The following is a 12,027-nucleotide window of genomic DNA, read 5'->3' on the forward strand; positions in this document are numbered from 1 at the left end:
AAATGATTTTCTCATTCAAATAAATGAACATCCGATTATCTGAAAATAAAATCTCGTCAGGTAAAATCATTTGAATAGTAGTTCTTCGTATATCTTACCGAAATATCGCCCAAGCCAGACTTAAAATAGGCCATTGTAGTATAAAAATTGCTCAGTTCCGTCGTCTTGGAATTACAGTGTTGCGTTGATAAACTTCCGCAGTTCGAAGGAAGTACGAAAGGGGTCCGGCTACATAAAGCTTAGCTGAGAAGCGGGGGTGGGCCGTGAAATGGTGGATTCAACGCGTGTGCCGGCTAATAAATAATTAAAACTTTTGTTTCGAAGGTGTCACTGATGTACGGCCTCTTCCCGGCTGTCGCGGCTGCTGAGTAATCGCGCTTTATGAATTAAGGTTATGCTTTATGTTAAAAGATTCGCTCGGCATCTGTTTCTAATTACCCGTTAATGGCTATAGCGCCGGCAGTAAAGCATTCGTTACTGTAAAGTTCCAGCTTCCTATAGCGTGTCTGCCGCGCTCTGTAATCATCCTAGATCTCAATACCGAGTGCATACTTTCCGACTATGAGTCCGCTTATGCGAACGAAAGTAGCGGAAACCAACTGCTCCGATGAATGATCAATAGACATACTTGTATTTGAGTTATGTTAGACAATTTCTTAAATGAATCTGTTCCTATCTACATATATATCTATATATTGATGATTGAATATCTGAGAGTTGAAAACTATATATGAAATATGATGTTGTGTCTAGATTAGCATGGAAGATTAAAATATATATAGAGATGATGTAATAAACCTTTGGAATAGTTTGTTTTTCTTGGAAGAAAGTTTAGGAGTATGTTGCGCGTATTGAATTATAGTAACATTAGAATGTAGAATTACTGTTTCTTTGTATAAATTATAACTTGTCGCGGAAACGTGTTAATAGCGTGTTTAATAACGTGTTTAACAGTGATAATGTGCAGAGTTTGTACCTGATAACTGAACACTTTACATATTTATATATTCCTAATCCACATTACCTAATCTACATCACGTTACCTAATCCACATCAAATGCACTGAAAATTAACTTCAGACGCTATACCCTCAACAAAACTTTGTCGTCTTTCAATACTCACGCTCTTATCGTTTCTACATATTAAATAACATTAATTCAATTATGAAGAAATATTTATTAACACATACAAAATTGTGCCTCCTCCCTCAACTTAAATCATCAGCAAAGTATACAATAGAGAAAATAAAGCAGTAGCGGGTTAAAGAAAAACACGAATTCAGACGTTGGTGGCTAGCAGGTATTGTGATTCAGATCACTGAGTTCCATTCAGCGTGATCTCGAGTCCCACGTGGTGGTTTCTCGAGCGACGGATGTTCGATCGCGACCGGACGCGCGGGCTTTTTCGTCCTTTTATCGGGGCCGCAGGACTCCACGTGATTGCGTGGCCCTGTGGGAGGGCAGACGCGCAAAACATAATGTGCCCATGGCCCGGGTGTGGGTGAGAATGCATGCGACGCACTTGGCCGGTTTCTTACGCGACCATTCAACGCGTATGCGTGTGAGTAATTAAAGAGAGCGACTGTCACATCCGGCGACCCACGCGTGAAGGGTGCGGCCTCTGTCCCTCCCTGTTCCTCTGCACTCCGACTCCTTTTCTATCCCTCCTTGCCCTGCTGGCTAGCCCTGGGCCACGTCACTCTGCTGTTTCCAACGCGTCGCGGACTCGTTTTCGAGACCTCTTTCTTCTGCGATACCTCTCGTTCTTTCACTTTCTCTCTCTCTTTCTCTCTTTCTCAGTCTTGGATTCAACAAATTCACTGGCGCCTAGCCTGCTCCAGAACTCGACAGAGAATCGGCTGGTTTCTCTTATATAAATGGAGATTTATCATAGTGAATAACGAAACTCGATCGATATACAAATTATATAGACGGTATAAAAGTACTTGAGTATACTGCGTGATGAAATAAAGAGAGCTTTTAATGTAATGTTCTTGGTCTGTTTGAAAATTGGTGTTTCATCAATCGTTGGTAGAAATAGGACCTTTGCGTGGTTTTCAAATGTAAAGAAAATCAATGGTGTGCAATTTACGATCAGTTTTATCGAAAAAAATACACCTATTTGCATAAGATGAATTATAGAGGGTGTCACAGTCTGTTGAAAATAAATTGTAGAAGTAAAGATACGTTGCCAGAAATATGGAGGGAATAGGTTAGTATTCATTTAGTTAATTAGTAATTTAGTAAAATACCTTAATTTACGTATAATGTTGCGACGTCAGCCGTGAAAATGTAAACGTGAATTAGAAATATTTTATAATGTACCTACTTTTCATTGTGTTGAAATTGGTTCTATGTTTCTGATTCTAATTACATCGCATGCCAGTTGGTTCTTTTAAAATAGAAAGCACTTTAGATTATAGTATAAAGCAGGTATATTTTAGCATACTTACGTCATTCTGAAAAATGTTATTCTACACTCTGCGTGAGTTGTACAAATGCATAGAAGCTGCATATAAATGATATCACTAAAAATCAGCAGGGTATGTTCAAAGGCGTGAAAGAATGAACGATAGCGCCCCATTGTTGCGTGCATGGCTACTAATGAAAAAAGCTTTGAACATTTGCTATTAAAGGGTGCCTTGAATAGGTTTGCCGTGCCTCAACAATAAATGGATTGCAAACTCCTGTTTACTTCGTTTTTAATTTAAAATATGAAACTTTACTTATATGCGTGAAATTAGTTCATTAGATTTCTAATGGACGTTCAGGTTGCAAAATTTTTAATATTCCTAATTTGATGCGTGCGATAAATAAAGTTGGACGTATCCAATCGTGTAAAGTAATATTGAATTAGAAATATTAATTTATATCATTTTAATTGAATACACATTATAAATTTCATTGAATGAACGAAGGGTTCAACAAATATTTTATTTCGAACCTAATGAAAAAATAAAAGCTTGAACAAGTCATTATTTGAAATATTACACAATTTGACATTATACAACAAAATTCACAATTTGAATATGTAAAAAGTTCATTTGTAAATATTATACTCTTGACTTTTCCAATCAAATACACATTCCATTATTTACGTCTACATTTTCATAAACACTTCTTTACGTACATCCGCAACACGCTCAAATGTTCACCACCTCTTCGTGTTAACACGCTTCATCTCCAGAAGAAATTGCTTACCAAACTACTTAGTCTTCTACCAAATCATAGCTACATCAACAATTTTCTGCAAATTACATTATTTATACAATATACCTGCGATGATTCTTGTAGTTCTATATATTGAACAGAACACGCATAGTATCATGCTCTTATCTTATCTCAAGCTTGACACTTCGAGATCCTACAATACTGAGAAAAAAGCATCTAATTCATGAAGGTGACCGGTGTGACTTTAGTTTAGATATACTAGGTTGTCCGGAAAGTGTCTTTCTTTCGCAAAAGTGTTTTTTACAACAATGCTTGCTTTGCAACTTTGCAACTTTCATACAAACGTGAAACCAAATCTGTGAAATGTCGCGGTGTTTATCTGAGCAGAACAAAATGGATCGTACGTAATTCGACAAAATAATATAAAACAAAAAACGTGCGTCTATTATTTCCTCATAAAACGAAAGAATCTTTTCGGACAACCTAATACGTTAAGGTCGGTATCTCTAGCGTTAAGATCACATTTAAGCAAAGACATAGCGAAATAGCGAAAGAATCCATCCTCGAAGAGCATCCAATCGGGAGCGAGCAGCATAACTTCGCAGCTGCGAGGCTCGATGCCTTTAAATCCGCTCGTCCCGCGGCATAATTCAGCTTATTTACGATGTTGGCGGCGCGGGATCGGGGAATGGTGGCGGGAATATGTGACGCATTTCGCTGATTGAAATTTTCGCAAGATTATTCCGTTCCCCCGACTGGTGGTGTCCGCCCCCACAAGACCGTGGGGGGTTGCATTGTCTTCGGAAGGCGAGCCGGGGCCCTCTTAAAGCGCATTGATCCAGTAATTTACCGTGTTACGGCACTCGCGACATCGTTATGAAGATTACAGCGAGGGAAAAAGTGGCGTCGAAATTACGAGCGGACCGAGAACTAGGCATAATGCTGGCTGCGTGCGCGCTTTTGTAACAAGAATTACGCGACCGGCTGCTGCCTCCTTAATTCCGCCGCCCAGCCAAATAGAAATGCAATAGAAATTGCACGGCTTGCAATTTTTTCCCCCTTTCTTTTTTCTGCTTGCAGGAGGAAGCCTCCTTTCTGGTCCTTCGCCTGCACCGGAAGATGCACTCGAAGCTAAAGACATCGCTGGACTGGCCTCTTTTTTCGTCAGTGCGGATCTATCGAGGATTTAGCTGCGATTAAATTCTTAATGATTTTTCTTTGTCAATCTCTTGACGATTTGTTAATCTGCTCCAGTAGTATCGACAAAGTTAATTTGGTTTTGTGATAACGATGAACGTAAAGGATATGCATTTTCTATGTTCGAGATCGTAGGATCGGAACCTGAATCGTTAGGAAGAAGTTTGGAACTTCGTGCACCACTTTCTGAAAACTGGAACAATTTGAATGAAATCTTGATTCATAGTTCTTGACGTAAACGTTGCCTTCTCTATACCCTCGTTAAGCATGTTCAACAACTTGTTGAACATAATCATGAGCAATTTAAACGGATTTGCTTTATTCAAATCCTGAGGAGAGATATTTTTCGTCAAATGCTAGTAATTCATTTGTTGACCAACCTGAATAAGAATTTATCCGTAAAAGATAAATTTAGAGAGCGTGAACTGCGACAATTTATAAAAAAACAAACAAATTATCTGGCTCATAAAATACGAATGAATGCACGATTACTTTTCCCTTAGTAATGAAATTTAATTTTCAAGATAGAAAGGTACACATTTCCAAGAATATCTCGATTGGTAAATCCCGTGTCACGAATTTTCCGGAGTCTGTGCAACATGAAAACGAGAATCGTTCGACGTCTAGAGACAAAACAAGAAGAAGAAGAAGAAGCGACGGATAGTCAGAGTTAAACTCGATGGAACGGACGAAACAAAGGGAAATCAAGGAAGCAACGAGCAAGCTCGGAGGATCTCGTTCTCGGTTAATGTCGCGCAGGGCTAAAACTCTTCGAGGCCCATAGATCAATGGTTCGCAATTATTGTAAGTTCATTAGAGGCAGAGGGTCTACGACCAGTGTTTCTTCCCAGTCGACGGTTCTCCGTCTTCCCCCACCTTCCCTTTCGCCCGCGGAAGAAGTCTCCACGGGCCGAAAACCCCTGTTGCCAGACCTGAAATTGCGACATTCCGCGCGAAACGCCGAAACTATTTGACTCTGTAATTTGTGATTGTAGTTTATTGCGCGGATAGACTAACGGACCGTCGTTGCAACGCTGTTGCTCAACTCCCCGCAACGATTCCTTGCAATTTCGGGCTTGGAATTCCTACGGAAGCCTGGGACACGCGCGCCCCGTTATGGATTGCGGCTCTTCGAAACTTCTATCGGCCCAGAAAGAGTCAGCTTCGTTTCGCTGTTTCACCGAGAAGATACACGCCGCACCGAGATATTTACTGTATACCAGCGGTTCTCTTCAACCGAACTGCATCCATGTTCGCTTCTCTTTCGCCTTTCGACTCGTGTCTGGCAAGTCGACAACAATAAAACAAGCTAACTAACGGTCTTGCTTGAACCTGTCCGGCTTTATATGATTTTTATATCGTTTGTAGTTGTTTTTACACCTTGATCTTATAATTTGATCTTATATCATGATCCTAATTGTTGAGATTGAGGTTGACTGATTGAAGAACGAGTGCATGAATTTGTAATAGAAAAGTATATTGAAGTAATTAAAGGTATAAGTTTATGCTGATTCAGATCCTTACTGTCCTTAGTGTTACTAGACAATGGAATGATAGGGAGCACGTTCATATATTTATAACAAAAGGACATTATCAAAAAAGTTAACCTTATAGTTTGGGCTAGAGGCTATAGGGAACATAAATAGAAATCTGTTTATTGTTCCTTTGTTCCTAGACCTTGCAGCCCAAAACATAATGTATATTCAAGGGTACAATAATATACTCCTTATTTAGAACTCCTTATTTCTGCGTAATAGCAGTCTCCAGGTCGAGGATATACATAAATAAAGATGTAGAGTTTTTCTTGAAGTAGTTACTTCAACATTAATGACAACGAAGAAAGTACATATGCCTTGCTACAAAAATGAAAGGAAGAAAATATAGCTAAATCTTCTTAAATGACAACGAAGAAAGTACATATGCCTTGCTACAAAAATGAAAGGAAGAAAATATAGCTAAATCTTCTTAAATGATTCGAGACAGGCTCGTTTCCAGTCACTTGCAGGGGTTTGACATTTTTATTTCACATGGATTTCACGTGTAACTTTGAACTTAACAGGTTCTTTTCATTCTCGATGGTTTCGTATCCAAAACTCTTTTGTTCGATCATTAACCAATATCAAATCACAGAGTCAACGAAAATGTACCAACAATATTTTTCTGCTGTGATCTTCGTTTTCGTATCTTCGCGCAGGTCGTCGTTTATTTTTGTTTCGTTACGGTCTACTCGAACTTCGCCATGGCGCATTGTATCTTTTTGTCCAACGTGTTTGCTCGATAACAACGTTTGTTTCTCGATGTCGCGAAAGCTCTCTGGTGTTCCCCTGTGTTTGTCGTACTAGTCGAGAAAAATACATTCGATCTCGCATATTCGACATTGTAGGTATAAACACAGGGAATGGGACGCAAGGTGACTGGCTGTTTGAAAAGGGTGCTTTGGCAAGAAGAAAATCCGGGCGCCACGGTGGCAAACGCTTTCTGCAAGGAGGAAAGAAACCATTTACATGCTACTCGACAGGCAATATTGAGCGCAGACGCCGTTAACTTTAACCGCCCGAGCCCAGCCATTCTCACTATCGCAAAAACAATTAATGCTCGTTAAAAGAAATCCTTGATTTACTGCTAGATGAAGGTACGGGGTCGAGATAACTATCGTCGGCGTGTAACTCGCCTTCCACCAACATTCTTTTTCGCATCGAGTCTGCCAGGTATAAAATTCCCTGTAATGTTCGTCAGTTCTTGCTTAGTCTTCTCACTTTTTGTATAGAAACGTGGTAGAATAGAGTGTGTAATATTTAGATGTTCTACTTTCGTGTTTTCAAATCTCTGGCATCTTATGCTTTAAGCCGAAACTGATGCAGATGCAAGAAACAGTCCATCCTATGAGAATTTAGAATTCGACTGACGTCGTAGAAACAAGTGAGAATAGAGAAGAGGAGAGTATATGTAGTAGAGATATTAATAATTTATTGGATCTAATTCTATAAATTAATCTCTAAATGTATAGAACGTATAACGTTATTGTTTAACAATATATTTAAATTTTTCTATATATTGCAGTATACATGTACCAGCCATGTACACAACACTTATCACATTGTACATTTAAATACACTACATTGTTTTTTATATTAGAGTACATATAATAATACATCAACGTAAACGAGTAAATGTAATTTCTTTATTATATATATATTTTTTTTATTTATAGATGAAATATTAGGTTATCCAAACAGTTTCTTTCGTTTCATAAGTAGACAATAGATGAACAACAATTTCTGCTTTATATTACTTTACTGAACTAGGTATGATCTATTTAGTTCCATTTCTATTATTATATTCGTGCATAATTCAATAAACTAATATAAAACAAAAAAACATTGTGTGTCTATTATTTCCTCATGAAACGAAAGAAACTTTTCGGACAACCTAATATTTATAGATTTAATTTATAGATTACGTTTTAAACAAGTCAATTCGTATATGTCTATCAATCTCTCATTTTCATGGAATTGGTATCTTAATATTTCTCCTGATATTTTCCATCATCATCTTACGATATACATTTAGTATTATCAGAAATAAAAGGGGAAGAAAATACTAAAAACGGAAGTGTTCATAGTAAATTCTATAAGATAGATTACAGATTAAGTGATAAATCTATACAAAATTTACAGTGACAGCTGTAATAAGTAGTAATAGCTTCACTATAAGAAGTCAATAATAAACTCTATCTCTATAAAATAAACGTATCATAAACACACGATAAAAACGGAATCCACTGCACGTTATGTGGTGACAAAACTTTGGAAAAGGTAGAGACAAACTCTTGATGCGTGAATATCGTAATAGAAGGAGGAGCAGAAACGGTTTTAAGCTGCGAGAGCGGGCACGTGGCCGTAGGACATTCAGAGATATCCGAGTGGTCTATTCGTAGTAATGACGATGCCTCGAAAGATGCAATAGGGCAATTACCATTTCTCCCCTCCATGCGGCGGCGTGTGACGACACGATGAAAATTGTCATTACGCGAACCGTCGCGACAATTATCGCAGCGTTCACGATTGCAATTTGCAACCGTCTGGAAACGGTCTGGGATTACTCAACGAATCATCTTGTAACTTTTAACTACCGGGCTGTGCGCGTCCCCCGCTAAATCCTGCCCCGGTTCCAGGAGCACGAATCTTCCTCTCTGGGAATCTTGCACTCTTAACCGGGACGGCCCGTTCAAAATCTCGTCGTTTCTTAACTTTCTTCTTTCAATGCGGTTCTTCATTTTCCTTTCCTAATAAAAATTCGTATTGCGAAAAATTAGTTGATATCTATTAGGTCTTAAATAATGTATTTTATAATGTAAACAATCTATTTTCATATCTTTTTAATATCTTCAATATCGAGAATAACTATCGTTACAACGTTGTCTATTTGATATACACGTTGGATGCAGATATTTTTGAATGTCTAGTTTGCTTCAATTTTGCTAGATGAATTATATGGTTTGTTTTAGACAATACGTTGTTGTGGACAATTGTAAGCATTTTCCACAGGAATTATTATTTTATGTGTAAGCCAGATTAGAAACTGATTTCGAGTATTTCTATCAATTTGCTTTTAAGATTCTGATGGAGTGCGTTTTTTTGGATTCATCTTCGTTACTTCTTGCATTCATAAACTTCAAATTGACCAAGTAGCTTCTTTATATTCGTATATTTTTTATCAAACACATACCTTCGCCGTTGTAGTCTAAATTGTGAAAGATATTTGTTGCCTAACTACAGTACCAAAGAACGAATTTGTAACTTACTATTAAGTTACATAAGCTATAACATATTAGAACAATTCCAAACCTAATATTAAATATCTATTACAAAACATCGTCCCGAGAACAATATTCAGTAATATTAAACAGAATATAACGAATTATATGAAACATCACTATGTTCGTGTCACCGATATATCTTGCATATTTATATCTATTAGGTTGTCCGATATGTTTCTTTCGTTTTATAAGGAATTAATAGACACACAATGTTTCTTGTTTTATATTAGTTTATTGAATCATGCACGAATATAATAATAGAAATAGAACTAAATAGATCATACCTAATTCAGTAAAGTAATATAAAACAGAAATTGTTGTTCATCTATTATCACCTTATGAAACGAAAGAAACTGTTTGGATAACCTAATACAAAATATTATAATTGCTTCTTATATTTTCAGCATTACGCCACTATAAACATCCACATTCTCCTCATGAAACGCCAACGAGAAACGAATAAGCGTAACGATAAGAAAGAACCACAAGGTTGCCGAAATTGGTCCCAAAAAGCCTTAAATCCCAGCGTTCTGAACAGGCGTAGTTATCCGAGGACGCGTCAAACGCGGTGAAAAAAAATCTGCTCCTTCGCCGGCGATAAATAACGAATAATTCTTAAAACAGTCGCCTATGCATCATCGTGTCATTTTCGCGGTGCTATATGCGCGGCGGTGGCGTCGCCAGCGTCGTCGTCGTCCTCGACGTCGTCGGCGACAACGCGGAACGACGCGCCGGAAAATTTATCGATGCTAATTTCCCGGCCGCGGTGCTCCGTCGTCGTGGAAAAGAATTGTTGTCATCCCGCCCCATCTCCACCCTCGGCTCTGGCTACACCCGTGTTCACGGCCCGTCGTCTTATCCTGTCCTCGAGGCCGTTACCTGCGAGGGCTGTTTTCCTCCTAAAATCCCCGTTTAAAACGCTGTTCTTCGGGTTTAAGTCGCGCTGACTGACGCGGATCGGCAACCTCGGAGACCAGCTTTCTTTCCTCCTGGCCGATCTTCTCGGTTTTCTCGTTTTCCTCGTATTCTCTCTATCCCGGTGCTTGATCAAACATCGTGCGAATCGTAATTGAAGATTCTAAGGCTGAGCGCTGTGTCGCTTTAGCTTGCTTTTTAACTGGTCGTTGGAATTTCTTTCTTTGAGGGTGACTTTACGATGCTTTATATTTTTATATGTTAGTTTATGGTAGTAAAGTGCGGTAGGGGTGTTTGAACAAGTGATATTGATGTGGCTTTTGGATTTATTGTAATAGAACTTGGATCATTCGTTGGTGTCTGTTGACCTTGATGGTAAGTTTGTGATGATTTGTTCTGGGTTACGACGATGTTTTTAGATAGAGGCGTTTGGAATGTTTGAGAATTTTTGAGAATCTCTATTACCTGTTAGGCTGTAATAACTGTCACGACAATATCCTGTTGTATCGCAAAATGATAATGCACTGATATCTACATTGTATATGAGGTGTATGCAATATAATTACGTACTTTACGCTCGAAAAAGAAAGAAGATATAATTAATACTCTATATTATATGTATATAATTGATACTTTACTTTATATATATAGCTTTTAATTATATATACATCTGAAAATTGTTGTAACAATTAAACCAGCAAAATTACAAATTTCTTTTAAAATTTTACTAATACAACTTTGGAAAAGGTGCGTTGTAAAGAATTTAATAGCGGTATTTTATCATAAAGTACGTATTGTCTCGCAAGACACGAAATTTACGTAGGCAAGACAGCTAACGTTGTAAATGAAAGTAAACGTTTGTAGAAATGTTTTCGCTCGAAATGCGCGTCGTACGTCCGGATTCGCAATTACCGGTCGAAAAAAGGGGGCAACGAAACATCTTGGTGAAATCGAGCAACGAGAAGCATCAAGAGCCGCGGTTACAGCAACACAAACCACGGCAAACGTTCTTTCGTCCGCAGATTGAGTAACAAGGAGGCCAGCCACGTGCCAAAGCCAGCGCCGTTTACATTTTATTATCGCCCCTCCAGCAAATTTTCCATTATGCCGTAATTAAATGCGAAATCGTTAAGTGCAACGAATTTACCGACCAAGTGCCTGCCGTTTTAATCAACTTCCTAATGAAAACCTGCCAATCGATATGTAATAGAGCGATAAAGGTTTTCTTCTCGTTACTTCGCTGCATCGCGATGATTAAAATATCGATTTTCCATGGACTGTTTACTTTTTATGATGTTCGCTAATTAGTCATTAATTAGGTAATGCAGTATTCTTTAATTAGATAATGTATTATTTATACACTAGATGTGTTTTCGTAGATACATATAGATTATTATTACGCAAAATGAGGATAGATGACGAGAGTTGGTACAACCAGGCACAAGGTAATCCTTCGCGTAAAAGTATGCAATGAAATAATTGTAAAAGTATCAGTAGATGATAGCTGCTTGACAAAACTAGTATACATTTAGCTCTAACGTTATTGCCAATTGTAATATTAACACGTCTGTATGATTTGAATAGTTATTAATTTATATAATAAAATTTTTACGTACAATTCTTTGTCACATAGGAATATCAGAAAGTATTTAAATCTCATTCTACATTTTCCTTTTGACAGCACATAATCTCAATTTTTAGTTTAAATAAAAAAAGTAGCAAATTCTGATTTTGATTATATGTTTATGATTAATTTACTCCAATGTATCTATATATTTATGGATGATCATCTATCTCTTTCTATTCTCTGTACGAATAAAACGATATATTAAATCCATTTAAATAGAAATAAAATAAGCAATAACGTAGCAATATCCATATGGAGTTGTCGCAATAAATTCATTTTCAAAGTCGAAACATCCTAGA

At 37.6% G+C, this 12,027-nt stretch overlaps 1 long non-coding RNA gene across 2 annotated transcripts in view; it reads left to right on the forward strand.

Annotated features, from left to right (window-relative positions):
• LOC125385599 overlaps positions 1-12,027 on the forward strand; it is a 77,272-nt gene that overhangs the window by 37,788 nt on the left and 27,457 nt on the right. Inside the window, exon 2 of one of the 2 annotated variants that reach the window (XR_007225059.1) lies at positions 4,251-5,698. The exons of the other annotated variant lie outside the window; for it this stretch is intronic. This is a non-coding gene — a long non-coding RNA (uncharacterized LOC125385599). Of the gene's footprint in view, positions 1-4,250; positions 5,699-12,027 lie in introns of those variants that run through there. 2 annotated transcript variants of the gene reach the window in all.

This window comes from Bombus terrestris, chromosome 9 (assembly GCF_910591885.1).
Source record: "Bombus terrestris chromosome 9, iyBomTerr1.2, whole genome shotgun sequence".
NCBI classification, from domain to species: Eukaryota; Metazoa; Arthropoda; class Insecta; order Hymenoptera; family Apidae; genus Bombus; species Bombus terrestris.